Source organism: Heptranchias perlo, unplaced genomic scaffold (assembly GCF_035084215.1).
Source record: "Heptranchias perlo isolate sHepPer1 unplaced genomic scaffold, sHepPer1.hap1 HAP1_SCAFFOLD_59, whole genome shotgun sequence".
NCBI classification, from domain to species: domain Eukaryota; kingdom Metazoa; phylum Chordata; class Chondrichthyes; order Hexanchiformes; family Hexanchidae; genus Heptranchias; species Heptranchias perlo.
Window position 1 is genome coordinate 5301169 of NW_027139612.1, and position 13236 is coordinate 5314404.

A 13236-nucleotide genomic window follows, 5' to 3' on the forward strand; every position below is an offset into this window, starting at 1 on the left:
AGTGGGGCACTCGGTCAATGCACAGAGAGGAAGGACCCAGGGTGGGGCTAAGTCTGGGCTGCAGTAGGGCACTGGGTCAATGTGCAGACAGGAAGGACGAAGGGTGGGGCTCAGTCTGTGCTGCAGTGGGGCACTGGCTCAATGTACAGACAGGAAGGGCCCAGGGTGGGGCTCAGTCTGGGCTGCAGTGGGACACTGGGTCAATGTACAGACAGGAAGGGCCCAGGGTGGGGCTCAGTCTGGGCTGCAGTGGGACACTGGGTCAATGTACAGACAGGAAGGGCCAAGGGTGGAGCTCAGTCTGGGCTGCAGTGGGTCACTGGGTCAATGTGCAGACAGGAAGGGCCCAGGGTGGGGCTCAGTCTGGGCTGCAGCAGGACACTGGGTCAATGCACAGACAGGAAGGGCCCAGGGTGGGGCTCAGTCTGGGCTGCAGTGGGGCACTGGGTCAATGTACAGACAGGAAGGGCCCAGGGTGGGGCTCAGTCTGGGCTGCAGTGGGGCACTGGGTCAATGTACAGACAGGAAAGGCCCAGGGTGGGGTTCAGTCTGGGCTGCAGTGGGGCAATGGGTCAATGTACAGACAGGAAGGGCCCAGGGTGGGGCTCAGTCTGGGCTGCAGTGGGACATTGGGTCAATGTACAGACTGGAAGGGCCCAGGGTGGGGCTCAGTCTGGGCTGCAGTGGGACACTGGGTCAATGTACAGACAGGAAGGGCCCAGGGTGGGGCTCAGTCTGCGCTGCAGTGGGACACTGGGACAATGTACAGACAGGAAGGGCCAAGGGTGGGGCTCAGTCTGGGCTGCAGTGGGACACTGGGTCAATGTACAGACAGGAAGGGCCGAGGGTGGGGCTCAGTCTGGGCTGCAGTGGGGCACTGGGTCAATGTACAGAGAGGAAGGGTCAAGGGTGGGGCTCAGTCTGGGCTGCAGTGGGACACTGGGTAAATGGACAGACAGGAAGGGTCCAGGGTGTGGATCAGTCTGGGCTGCAGTGGGACACTGCGTCAAGGTACAGAAAGGAAGGGCCCAGGGTGGGCCTCAGTCTGGGCTGCAGTGGGACAGTGGGTCAATGTACAGAGAGGAAGGGCACAGGGTGGGGCTCAGTCTGGGCTGCAGTGGTGCATTGGTTCAATGTGTGGACAGGAAGGACGCAGGGTGGGGCTCAGTCTGGGATGCAGTGGGGCACTGGGTCAATGTACAGACAGGAAGGGCCCAGGGTGGGGCTCAGTCTGGGCTGCAGTGGGACACTGGGTCAATGTACTGACAGGAAGGGCCCAGGGTGGGGCTCAGTCTGGGCTGCAGTTGGTCAATGCACAGACAGGAAGGGCCAAGGGCGGGGCTCAGTCTGGGCTGCAGTCGGTCAATGTACAGATCGGAAGGGCCCAGGGTGGGGCTCAGTCTGGGCTGCAGCAGGACACTGGGTCAATGTACAGACAGGAAGGGCCTAGGGTGGGGCTCAGTCTGGGCTGCAGTGGGTCACTGGGTCAATGTGCGGACAGGAAGGGCCCAGGGTGGGGCTTCGTCTGGGCTGCATTGGGACACTGGGTCCATGTACAGACAGGAAGGACCCAGGGTGGGGCTCAGTCTGGGCTGCAGTGGGGCACTGGGTCAATGTACAGAGAGGAAGGGCCCAGGTTGTGGCTCAGTTTGGGCTGCAGTGGGACACTGGGTCAATGGACAGACAGGAAGTGCCCAGGGTGGGTCTCAGTCTGGGCTGCAGTGGGGCACTGGGTCAATGAACAGACAGGAAGGGCCCAGTGTGGGGCTCAGTCTGGGCTGCAATGGGACACTGGGTCAATGTACAGACAGGAAGGGCCCAGGGTGGGCCTCAGTCTGGGCTGCAGTGGGACACTGGGTCAATGTACAGAGAGGAAGGGCCCAGGGTGGGGCTCAGTCTGGGCTGAGGTGGGGCACTGGGTCAATGTACAGAGAGGAAGGACGAAGGGTGGGGCTCAGTCTGTGCTGCAGTGGGGCACTGGCTCAATGTACAGACAGGAAGGGCCCAGGGTGGGGCTCAGTCTGGGCTGCAGTGGGACACTGGGTCAATGTACAGACAGGAAGGGCCCAGGGTGGGGCTCAGTCTGGGCTGCAGTGGGACACTGGGTCAATGTACAGACAGGAAGGGCCAAGGGTGGAGCTCAGTCTGGGCTGCAGTGGGTCACTGGGTCAATGTGCAGACAGGAAGGGCCCAGGGTGGGGCTCAGTCTGGGCTGCAGCAGGACACTGGGTCAATGCACAGACAGGAAGGGCCCAGGGTGGGGCTCAGTCTGGGCTGCAGTGGGGCACTGGGTCAATGTACAGACAGGAAGGGCCCAGGGTGGGGCTCAGTCTGGGCTGCAGTGGGGCACTGGGTCAATGTACAGACAGGAAAGGCCCAGGGTGGGGTTCAGTCTGGGCTGCAGTGGGGCAATGGGTCAATGTACAGACAGGAAGGGCCCAGGGTGGGGCTCAGTCTGGGCTGCAGTGGGACATTGGGTCAATGTACAGACTGGAAGGGCCCAGGGTGGGGCTCAGTCTGGGCTGCAGTGGGACACTGGGTCAATGTACAGACAGGAAGGGCCCAGGGTGGGGCTCAGTCTGCGCTGCAGTGGGACACTGGGACAATGTACAGACAGGAAGGGCCAAGGGTGGGGCTCAGTCTGGGCTGCAGTGGGACACTGGGTCAATGTACAGACAGGAAGGGCCGAGGGTGGGGCTCAGTCTGGGCTGCAGTGGGGCACTGGGTCAATGTACAGAGAGGAAGGGTCAAGGGTGGGGCTCAGTCTGGGCTGCAGTGGGACACTGGGTAAATGGACAGACAGGAAGGGTCCAGGGTGTGGATCAGTCTGGGCTGCAGTGGGACACTGCGTCAAGGTACAGAAAGGAAGGGCCCAGGGTGGGCCTCAGTCTGGGCTGCAGTGGGACAGTGGGTCAATGTACAGAGAGGAAGGGCACAGGGTGGGGCTCAGTCTGGGCTGCAGTGGTGCATTGGTTCAATGTGTGGACAGGAAGGACGCAGGGTGGGGCTCAGTCTGGGATGCAGTGGGGCACTGGGTCAATGTACAGACAGGAAGGGCCCAGGGTGGGGCTCAGTCTGGGCTGCAGTGGGACACTGGGTCAATGTACTGACAGGAAGGGCCCAGGGTGGGGCTCAGTCTGGGCTGCAGTTGGTCAATGCACAGACAGGAAGGGCCAAGGGCGGGGCTCAGTCTGGGCTGCAGTCGGTCAATGTACAGATCGGAAGGGCCCAGGGTGGGGCTCAGTCTGGGCTGCAGCAGGACACTGGGTCAATGTACAGACAGGAAGGGCCTAGGGTGGGGCTCAGTCTGGGCTGCAGTGGGTCACTGGGTCAATGTGCGGACAGGAAGGGCCCAGGGTGGGGCTTCGTCTGGGCTGCATTGGGACACTGGGTCCATGTACAGACAGGAAGGACCCAGGGTGGGGCTCAGTCTGGGCTGCAGTGGGGCACTGGGTCAATGTACAGAGAGGAAGGGCCCAGGTTGTGGCTCAGTTTGGGCTGCAGTGGGACACTGGGTCAATGGACAGACAGGAAGTGCCCAGGGTGGGTCTCAGTCTGGGCTGCAGTGGGGCACTGGGTCAATGAACAGACAGGAAGGGCCCAGTGTGGGGCTCAGTCTGGGCTGCAATGGGACACTGGGTCAATGTACAGACAGGAAGGGCCCAGGGTGGGCCTCAGTCTGGGCTGCAGTGGGACACTGGGTCAATGTACAGAGAGGAAGGGCCCAGGGTGGGGCTCAGTCTGGGCTGAGGTGGGGCACTGGGTCAATGTACAGAGAGGAAGGGCCCAGGGTGGGGCTCAGTCTGGGCTGCAGTGGGACACTGGGTCAATCGACAGACAGGAGTGGCCCAGGGTGGGGCTCAGTCTGGGCTGCAGTGGGGCACTGGGTCAATGAACAGACAGGAAGGGCCCAGGGTGGGGCTCAGTCTGGGCTGCAGTGGGACACTGGGTCAATGTATACACAGAAAGGGCCAAGGGTGGGGCTCAGTCTTGGCTGCAGTGGGGCACTGGGTCAATGTACAGAGAAGAAGGGCCCAGGGTGGAGCTCAGTCTGGGCTGCAGTGTGACACTGGGTCAATGTTCAGACAGGAAGGGCCCATGGTGGGTCTCAGTCTGGGCTGCAGTGCGACATTGGGTCACTGTACCGACAGGAAGGGCCCAGGGTGGGGCTCATTCTGGGCTGCAGTGGGACACTGGGTCAATGTACAGAGAGGAAGGGCCCAGGGTGGGGCACAGTCTGGGCTGCAGTGTGACACTGGGTCAATGTACAGACAGGAAGGGCCCAGGGTGGGGCTCAGTCTGGGCTGCAGTGGGACACTGGGTCAATGTACAGACAGGAAGGGCCCAGGGTGGGGCTCAGTCTGGGCTGCATTGGGACACTCGGTCAATGTACAGAGAGGAAGGGCCCATGGTGGGGCTCAGTCTTGGCTGTAGTGGGACACTGGGTCAATGCACAGACAGGAAGGGCCCAGGGTGGGGCTCATTCTGGGCTGCAGTGGGACACTGGGTCAATGTACAGAGAGGAAGGGCCCAGGGTGGGGCACTGTCTGGGCTGCAGTGTGACACTGGGTCAATGTACATACAGGAAGGGCCCAGGGTGGGGCTCAGTCTGGGCTGCAGTGGGACACTGGCTCAATGTACAGACAGGAAGGGCCCATGGTGGGGCTCAGTCTGGGCTGCATTGGGACACTCGGTCAATGTACAGAGAGGAAGGGCCCATGGTGGGGCTCAGTCTTGGCTGTAGTGGGACACTGGGTCAATGCACAGACAGGAAGGGTCCAGTGTGGGGCTCAGTCTGGGCTGCAGTGGGACACTGTCCAAATGTACAGACAGGAAGGGTCCAGGGTGGGTCTCAGGCTGGGCTGCAGTCGGTCAATGTACAGATCGGAAGGGCCCAGGGTGTGGCTCATTCTGGGCTGCAGTGGGGCACTGGGTCAATGTACAGACAGGAAGGGCCCAGGGTGGGGCTCAGACTGGGCTGAAGTGGGACACTGGGTCAATGTACAGACAGGAAGGGCCCAGGATGGGCCTCAGTCTGGGCTGCAGTGGGACACTGGGTCAATGTACAGAGAGGAAGGGCCCATGATGGGGCTCAGTCTGGGCTGCAGCGGGGCACTCGGTCAATGTACAGAGAGGAAGGGCCCAGGGTGGGGCTCAGTCTGGGCTGCAGTGGGGCACTGGGTCAATGTGCAGACAGGAAGGACGCATAGTGGGGCTCAGTCTGGGCTGCAGTGGGGCACTGGGTCAATGTACAGAGAGGAAGGGCCCAGGGTGGGGCTCAGTCTGGGCTGCTGTGGGACACTGGGTCAATGTACAGAGAGGAAGGGCCCAGGGTGGGGCTCAGTCTGGGCTGCAGTGGGGCACTGGGTCAATGAACAGACAGGAAGGGCCCAGGGTGGGGCTCAGTCTGGGCTGCAGTGCGACATTGGGTCACTGTACCGACAGGAAGGGCACAGGGTGGGGCTCATTCTGGGCTGCAGTGGGACACTGGGTCAATGTGCAGAGAGGAAGGGCCCAGGGTGGGGCTTAGTCTGGTCTGCAGTGGGACACTGGGTCCATGTCCAGACAGGAAGGACCCAGGGTGGGGCTCAGTCTGGGCTGCAGTGGGGCACTGGGTCAATGTACAGAGAGGAAGGGCCCAGGTTGTGGCTCAGTTTGGGCTGCAGTGGGACACTGTGTCAATGGACAGACAGGAAGTGCCCAGGGTGGGGCTCAGTCTGAGCGGTTGTGGAACACTGGGACAATGTACAGACAGGAAGGGCCCAGGGTGGGCCTCAGTCTGGGCTGCAGTGGGACACTGGGTCAATGTACAGAGAGGATGGGACCAGGGTGGGGCTCAGTCTGGGCTGCAGTGGGACACTGGGTCAATGTACAGAGAGGAAGGGCCCAGGGTGGGGCTCAGGCTGGGCTGCAGTGGGACACTGGGTCAATGTACAGACAGGAAGAGCCCAGGGTGGGGCTCAGTCTGGGCTGAGGTGGGGCACTGGGTCAATGTACAGAGAGGAAGGGCCCAGGGTGGGGCTCAGTCTGGGCTGCAGTGGGACACTGGGTCAATCGACAGACAGGAGGGGCCCAGGGTGGGGCTCAGTCTGGGCTGCAGTGGGGCACTGGGTCAATGAACAGAAAGGAAGGGCCCAGGGTGGGGCTCAGTCTGGGCTGCAGTGGGACACTGGGTCAATGTATACACAGGAAGGGCCAAGGGTGGGGCTCAGTCTGGGCTGCATTGGGACACTCGGTCAATGTACAGACAGGAAGGGCCCAGGGTGGGGCTCATTCTGGGCTGCAGTGGGGCACTGGGTCAATGTACAGAGAAGAAGCGCCCAGGGTGGGGCACAGTCTGGGCTGCAGTGCGACACTGGGTCAATGTTCAGACAGGAAGGGCCCATGGTGGGTCTCAGTCTGGGCTGCAGTGCGACATTGGGTCACTGTACCGACAGGAAGGGCCCAGGGTGGGGCTCATTCTGGGCTGCAGTGGGACACTGGGTCAATGTACAGAGAGGAAGGGCCCAGGTTGGGGCACAGTCTGGGCTGCAGTGTGACACTGGGTCAATGTACAGACAGGAAGGGCCCATGGTGGGGCTCAGTCTGGGCTGCATTGGGACACTCGGTCAATGTACAGAGAGGAAGGGCCCATGGTGGGGCTCAGACTTGGCTGTAGTGGGACACTGGGTCAATGCACAGACAGGAAGGGTCCAGGGTGGGGCTCAGTCTGGGCTGCAGTGGGACACTGTCCAAATGTACAGACAGGAAGGGCCCAGGGTGGGGCTCAGTCTGGGCTGCTTTGGGACACTGGGTCAATGTACAGACAGGAAGGGTCCAGGGTGGGGCTCAGGCTGGGCTGCAGTCGGTCAATGTACAGATCGGAAGGGCCCAGGGTGTGGCTCAGTCTGGGCTGCAGCAGGACACTGGGTCAATGTACAGACAGGAGGGGCCTCGGGTGTGGCTCAGTCTGGGCTGCAGTGGGGCACTGGGTCAATGTACAGACAGGAAGGGCCCAGGCTGGGGCTCAGTCTGGGCTGCAGTGGGACATTGGGTCAATGTACAGACAGGAAGGGCCCAGGATGGGCCTCAGTCTGGGCTGCAGTGGGACACTGGGTCAATGTACAGAGAGGAAGGGCCCAGGATGGGGCTCAGTCTGGGCTGCAGCGGGGCACTCGGTCAATGTACAGAGAGGAAGGGCCCAGGGTGGGGCTCAGTCTGGGCTGCAGTGGGGCACTGGGTCAATGTGCAGACAGGAAGGACGCAGAGTGGGGCTCAGTCTGGGCTGCAGTGGGGCACTGGGTCAATGTGCAGACAGGAAGGGCTCAGGGTGGGGCTCAGACTGGGCTGCAGTGGGACACTGGGTCAATGTACAGACAGGAAGGGCCCAGGATGGGGCTCAGTCTGGGCTGCAGTCGGTCAATGTTCAGATCGGAAGGGCCCAGGGTGGGGCTCAGTCTGGGCTGCAGTGGGACACTGTGTCAATGTATACACAGGAAGGGCCAAGGGTGGGGCACATTCTGGGCTGCATTGGGGCACTCGGTCAATGTACAGACAGGAAGGGCCCAGGGTGGGGCTCAGTCTGGGCTGCAGTGGGGCACTGGTTCAATGTACAGACAGGAAGGGCCCAGGGTGGGACTCAGTCTGGGCTGCAGTGGGGCACTGGGTCAATGTACAGACAGGAAGGGCCCAGGGTGGGGCTCAGTCTGGACTGCAGTGGGACACTGGGTCAATGTACAGAGAAGAAGGGCTCAGGGTGGGTCTCAGTCTGGCCTGCAGTGCGACATTGGGTCAATGTTCAGACAGGAAGGGCCCAGGGTGGGGCTCAGTCTTGGCTGCAGTGCGACATTGGGTCACTGTACCGACAGGAAGGGCCCAGGGTGGGGCTCAGTCTGGGCTGCAGTGGGACACTGGGTCAATGTACAGACAGGAAGGGCCCATGGTGGGGCTCAGTCTGGGCTGCATTGGGACACTCGGTCAATGTACAGAGAGGAAGGGCCCATGGTGGGGCTCAGTCTTGGCTGTAGTGGGACACTGGGTCAATGCACAGACAGGAAGGTCCCAGGGTGGGGCTCAGTCTGGGCTGCAGTGGGCCACTGGGTCAATGTACAGACAGGAAGGGCCAAGGGTGGCGCTCAGTCTGGTCTGCAGTGGGACACTGGTTCAATGTACAGACAGGAAGGGTCCAGGGTGGGGCTCAGTCTGGGCTGCAGTGGGACACTGGGTCAATGTACAGACAGGAAGGGCCCAGGGTAGGGCTCAGTCTGGGCTGCAGTGGGCCACTGGGTCAATGTGCAGACAGGAAGGGCCCAGGGTGGGGCTCAGTCTGGGCTGCAGTGGGACACTGGGTCAATGTACAGACAGGAAGGGCGCAGGATGGGGCTCAGTCTGGGCTGCAGTGGGACACTGTCCAAATGTACAGACAGGAAGGGCCCAGGGTGGGGCTCAGTCTGGGCTGCTTTGGGACACTGGGTCAATGTACAGACAGGAAGGGTCCAGGGTGGGGCTCAGTCTGGGCTGCAGTGGGACACTGGGTCAATGTACAGACAGGAAGGGCCCAGGGTGGGGCTCAGTCTGTGCTGCATTTGGGACACTGGTCAACGTACAGAGAGGAAGGGTCCAGGGTGGGGCTCAGACTGGGCTTCAGTGGGACACTGATATTTGGACTCAGTCCTCCTGGGTGCCTCTCCCAATGAGGAGTCAGAATTTGGAACGTGTCCCTGTGTACCGGGCCTTCAGCTGCCGAGGCCCTGAGCTCTGCAATTCCCTCCCTAAAGCTTTCCACCTTTCTCCCTCTCTCTCTCACTCACTCCTTCTTCAATATACTTGTTAAAACCTCCCTCTTTGCTCAAGCTTTTGGCCACCTGTCCTTATATTTCCTTATAAGGCGCAGTGTCAACTTTTGTCTCATTGCTCCTTTGAAGCACCTTGGGACGTTTTACGACTATAAAGGGCTCTATAAATGCAAGTTGTTGTCTGTGTGATCTGTTAATAAAGTGCACCGTTTACTTCAGCTCAGGCCTGGTCTCCTCGTTATTTAAAATAAAATAAAAAAACTGTTTTTTGAAATATTGAATATTTTTTGCTCGAAACTGCATCACACCTCCTCCAACTGGCATCATAGATGTGACCGGTCGGTCTCTTGAACCGGGTTGGTCTTCCCAGGGGTTGAGGGCTGGATATGCAATTTACACAAAATGGTGAGACGGACTGTGAGTCAAAGATCTCAGCTGGGACTCCACAAAATGGCCTCCCGACATGCAACGCAAAATGGCCGCCTTGTACCAATTGCAATATCACAGAATGATGCATCACAGAAGCAGGCCATTCGGCCCATCGTGCCTGTGCCGGCTCTTTTACAGAGCTATCCAGTTCGTCTTACTCCCCTGATCGTTCCCAAAACCCAATAACGTTTTACTTTTCGAATATTTTTCCAATTCCCTTTTGATATTTACTATTGAATCTGCTTCCACCTCCCTTTCAGGCAGTGAATTGTAGACATAACCACTCGCTGCATAAAAAATAATCCTTCCTCATGTCACCTCTGACTCTTTAGTTAATTATTTTTAATCTGTGTCCCCTGGTTACCGACCCTCCTGCCACTGGAAACAGATTCTCCTTATTTACTCCATCAAAACCCCTCAAATGGCCGCTCTGACCCCTCAAAGTTGTCCCATCTCCACGAAACACAAGCATCATATTGAAATTATAACAAACCCTCGAAGCCCTTCCGGGGGTTCACGTTTCCGACGTAAATCTTCTCTCGGCCCCTGTTTGTCTCACTCTGGGTTAACGTGTTTGTATAACATTGCAGGCCGGGCTACTTTAACCCCTGGAGTTAACCTGGTTAAATCACAACGGTCACAATCGAACAGGAACATGTTAAACCGAGGCCCCAAAACCAGGGCCCAGAGAGGAAATTAAACCCCAGGGCAATAAACAGACAAAACTCTCGTGGGCCCTGTTTGGGTGCAGCCTGTGGAGGAGGCCTCGGCTGTTCCCTCTGGGGGAGGCCTCGGTCAACCCAGAGTGATCCCAGAGTTGCAGTCTTTGTATTTAGACCACCACCACAACAACTACAACAACAATTTGTATTAGTATGGTGGCGATCTTGGACAAAATTGCAGCAAGTACGGCAGCCATCTTGGTTGAAATGGCGGTAAATACCGCGCAGAGTGTCCCCAGTGATTACACAGTGACCCCAGAATGTACCAGTAACCCCCACTTTGAACCCAGAGTGCACCCAGTGATCCCGGAGTGCACCCAGGGATCACATATTGCATCCAGTCACCCCAGAGTTTCCCAGGGTGCACCCAGGCATCCTAGATAACACCCAGTCACGCCAGAGTGATCCCAGAGTGGGAGTCTTTATATTTATACCACCACCACAACGACTACTACTATAACAACAACTTGTATTTATAATATATTTTATTCTACACATAGGTATTTACACACTGCCAGCATGGCGGCAACTTGGACAAAATGTCGGCAAGTATGGCAATTCGCAGGTTGTCCTCAATGATGCCACGGTTGCCCCAGAATGTCCCAGTGATCCCACAGATACCCGAGACTGCACCCAGTCACTCCTGAATGATTCCAGAGTTCACATAGGGAACTTAGAATGCATCTAATCACACCAGAGTGATCCCAGATTGCACGAAGGGAACCCAGAGTGCACCCAATTACACCAGATTGATCCTCGATTGCACGCAGTGATCCCAGCGTACACCCAGTTAACCCAGATTGATCCCAGAATGCACCCAGGTATCCCAGGGTGCACGCAGTCACCCCTGAGTGGTCCCAGATCGCATCCCAGCCATTCCAGAGTGCACTCAGTCAACACAGAATGATCACAGAGCGCACCCAGTGATCCCAGACTGAACCCACTCATTGAAGAGTGATCCCAGAGTGGCTGTCTTTATATTTAGACTGCCACAACAACGATTACTAGAACAACAACAACTTGTATTTAAATTATATATTCCATATATATATTTGTGTATGTACTCATGGCCAGCATGGAGGCAAGAACGACAGCCACCTTGGACAAAATGGCAGCAAATGCAGCGACCATCGTCGACAAAATGGCGGCAGGAACAGCAGCCATCTTGGACAAATGGCGGCCAGAACGGTGGCCATCTTGAACAAAATGGCGGCAAGTACGGCGGCCATCTTCGACAAAATGGCGGCAAGAACGGCAGCCATCTTGGAAAAAATGGCGGCAAATACGGTGGCCATCATGGACAAAATGGCAGCAAGTCAGGCGGCTATCTTGGATAAAATGTCGGTATGTCCGTCGGCCGTTTTCGACAAAATGTCGGCATGTACAGTGCAGAATGTCCCAAGTGAGCCCACAGTGATCCCAGAGTGATCTGTGAGTTCACACAGAGATCGCAGAGTGCACCCAGTCAGCCCACATTGATCCCAGAGAGGCAGTCTTTATATTTAGACCAACACAACAACAAGTACTACTACAACAACAACGTGTATTTATGATATATATATTTCATATATAAATAATATCTTATGATATTATGACGGCAAGTATGGCAGCCATCTTGGACAAAATGGCGGCAAGTACCTTGCAGAGTGTCCCCAGTGATACTACAGTGACCCCAGAATGTCGCAGTGACCCCACAGTGGCCCCAGTCTGCACCGAGTCACCCCAGAGTGATCCCAGAGTGCACACAGGGATCCCAGAGGACACCCATGCACCGCAGACTGATCCCAGAGTGAAGCCAGGGACTCCTGAGTGCACCCAAGTATCCCACACAGCACACAGTCACCACAGAATGAACCCAGAATGCAGGCAGGGAAGCTAGAATGCACCCGGTCAACTCAGATTTATCCCAGAGTGTCCCCTGTGATACCACAGTGACCTCTGAATGTCCCAGTGACCCCAGCATGATCTCAGAGTGCACGCAACGATCCCAGATTGCTAAAGGCACCCCAGAGTTATCCCAGGGTGCACACAGGGATCCCAGAGTGCATATAGACACCCCAGAGTGTACCCAGAGTGCACACAGGGATCCCAGAGTGCTTATAGACACCCCAGAGTGATCCCAGGGTGCACACAGGGATCCCAGAGTGCATATAGACACCCCAGAGTGATCCCAGAGTGCACACAGGGATCCCAGAGTGCTTATAGACACCCCAGAGTGATCCCAGGGTGCACACAGGGATCCCAGAGGACACCCATGCACCCCAGACTGATCCCTGAGTGAAGCCAGGGATTTCTGAGTGTACCCAAGTATCCCACACAGCACCCAGTCACCACAGAATGATCCCAGAATGCAGACAGGGAACCTAGAATGCACCCAGTCAACCCAGATTTATCCCAGAGTGTCCCCTGTGATACCACAGTGACCTCTGAATGTCGCAGTGACCCCAGCGTGATCTCAGAGTGCACGCAACGATCCCAGAGTGCATATGGACACCCCAGAGTGATCCCAGGGTGAACCCAGGGGTCACAGATTGCACGCAGTAATCCCAGACTGCACACAGTCAACGCAGAGTGACCCCAGAGTGGCAGTCCATATATTTAGACCACCACAATAACAACTTGTATTTATAAGATATATATCATATATATATTTGATATATTTATGTGTGTATTTCAATGATGGCAATTACAGCAGCCATCTTGGTCAAAATAGCCGCATGTACGGTGACCATCTTGGACAAAATGGTCGCAAGTAGCACAGCCGTCTTGGACATAATGGCGGCAAGTAAAGTGGCGATATTGGACAAAATGGCGGCGATTACGGCAGCCACCTTAGGCGAAATAGCGGCAAGTTCCTCAAGGCTGTTCGACAGGAACAGGAGGAGGCCATTCAGCCCCTCGAACCTGTTACATAGGAACATGAAGAGCCATTCAGACCTTCGAGCCTGTTATACAGGAACAGGAGGAGGCCATTCAGACCTTCGAGCCTGCCATACGGCAAATGAAGCATACCGAGCACAAAGGAAGATGGTAATGCTTGTTGGAGGCCAATCATCTCAGCCCCAGGACATTGCAGCAGGAGTTCCTCAGGGCAGTGTCCTCGGACCAAACATCTTCAGCTGCTTCATCAATGATATTCCCTCCATCATAAGGTCAGAAATGGGGGTGTTCGTTGATGATTACACAGTGTTCAGTTCCATTCGCAACCCCTCACATAATGAAGCAGTCTGAGCCCGCATGCAGCAAGACCTGGACAACATCCAGGCTTGGGCTAATAAGTGGCAAGTAACATTCGCGGCAGACAAGTGCCA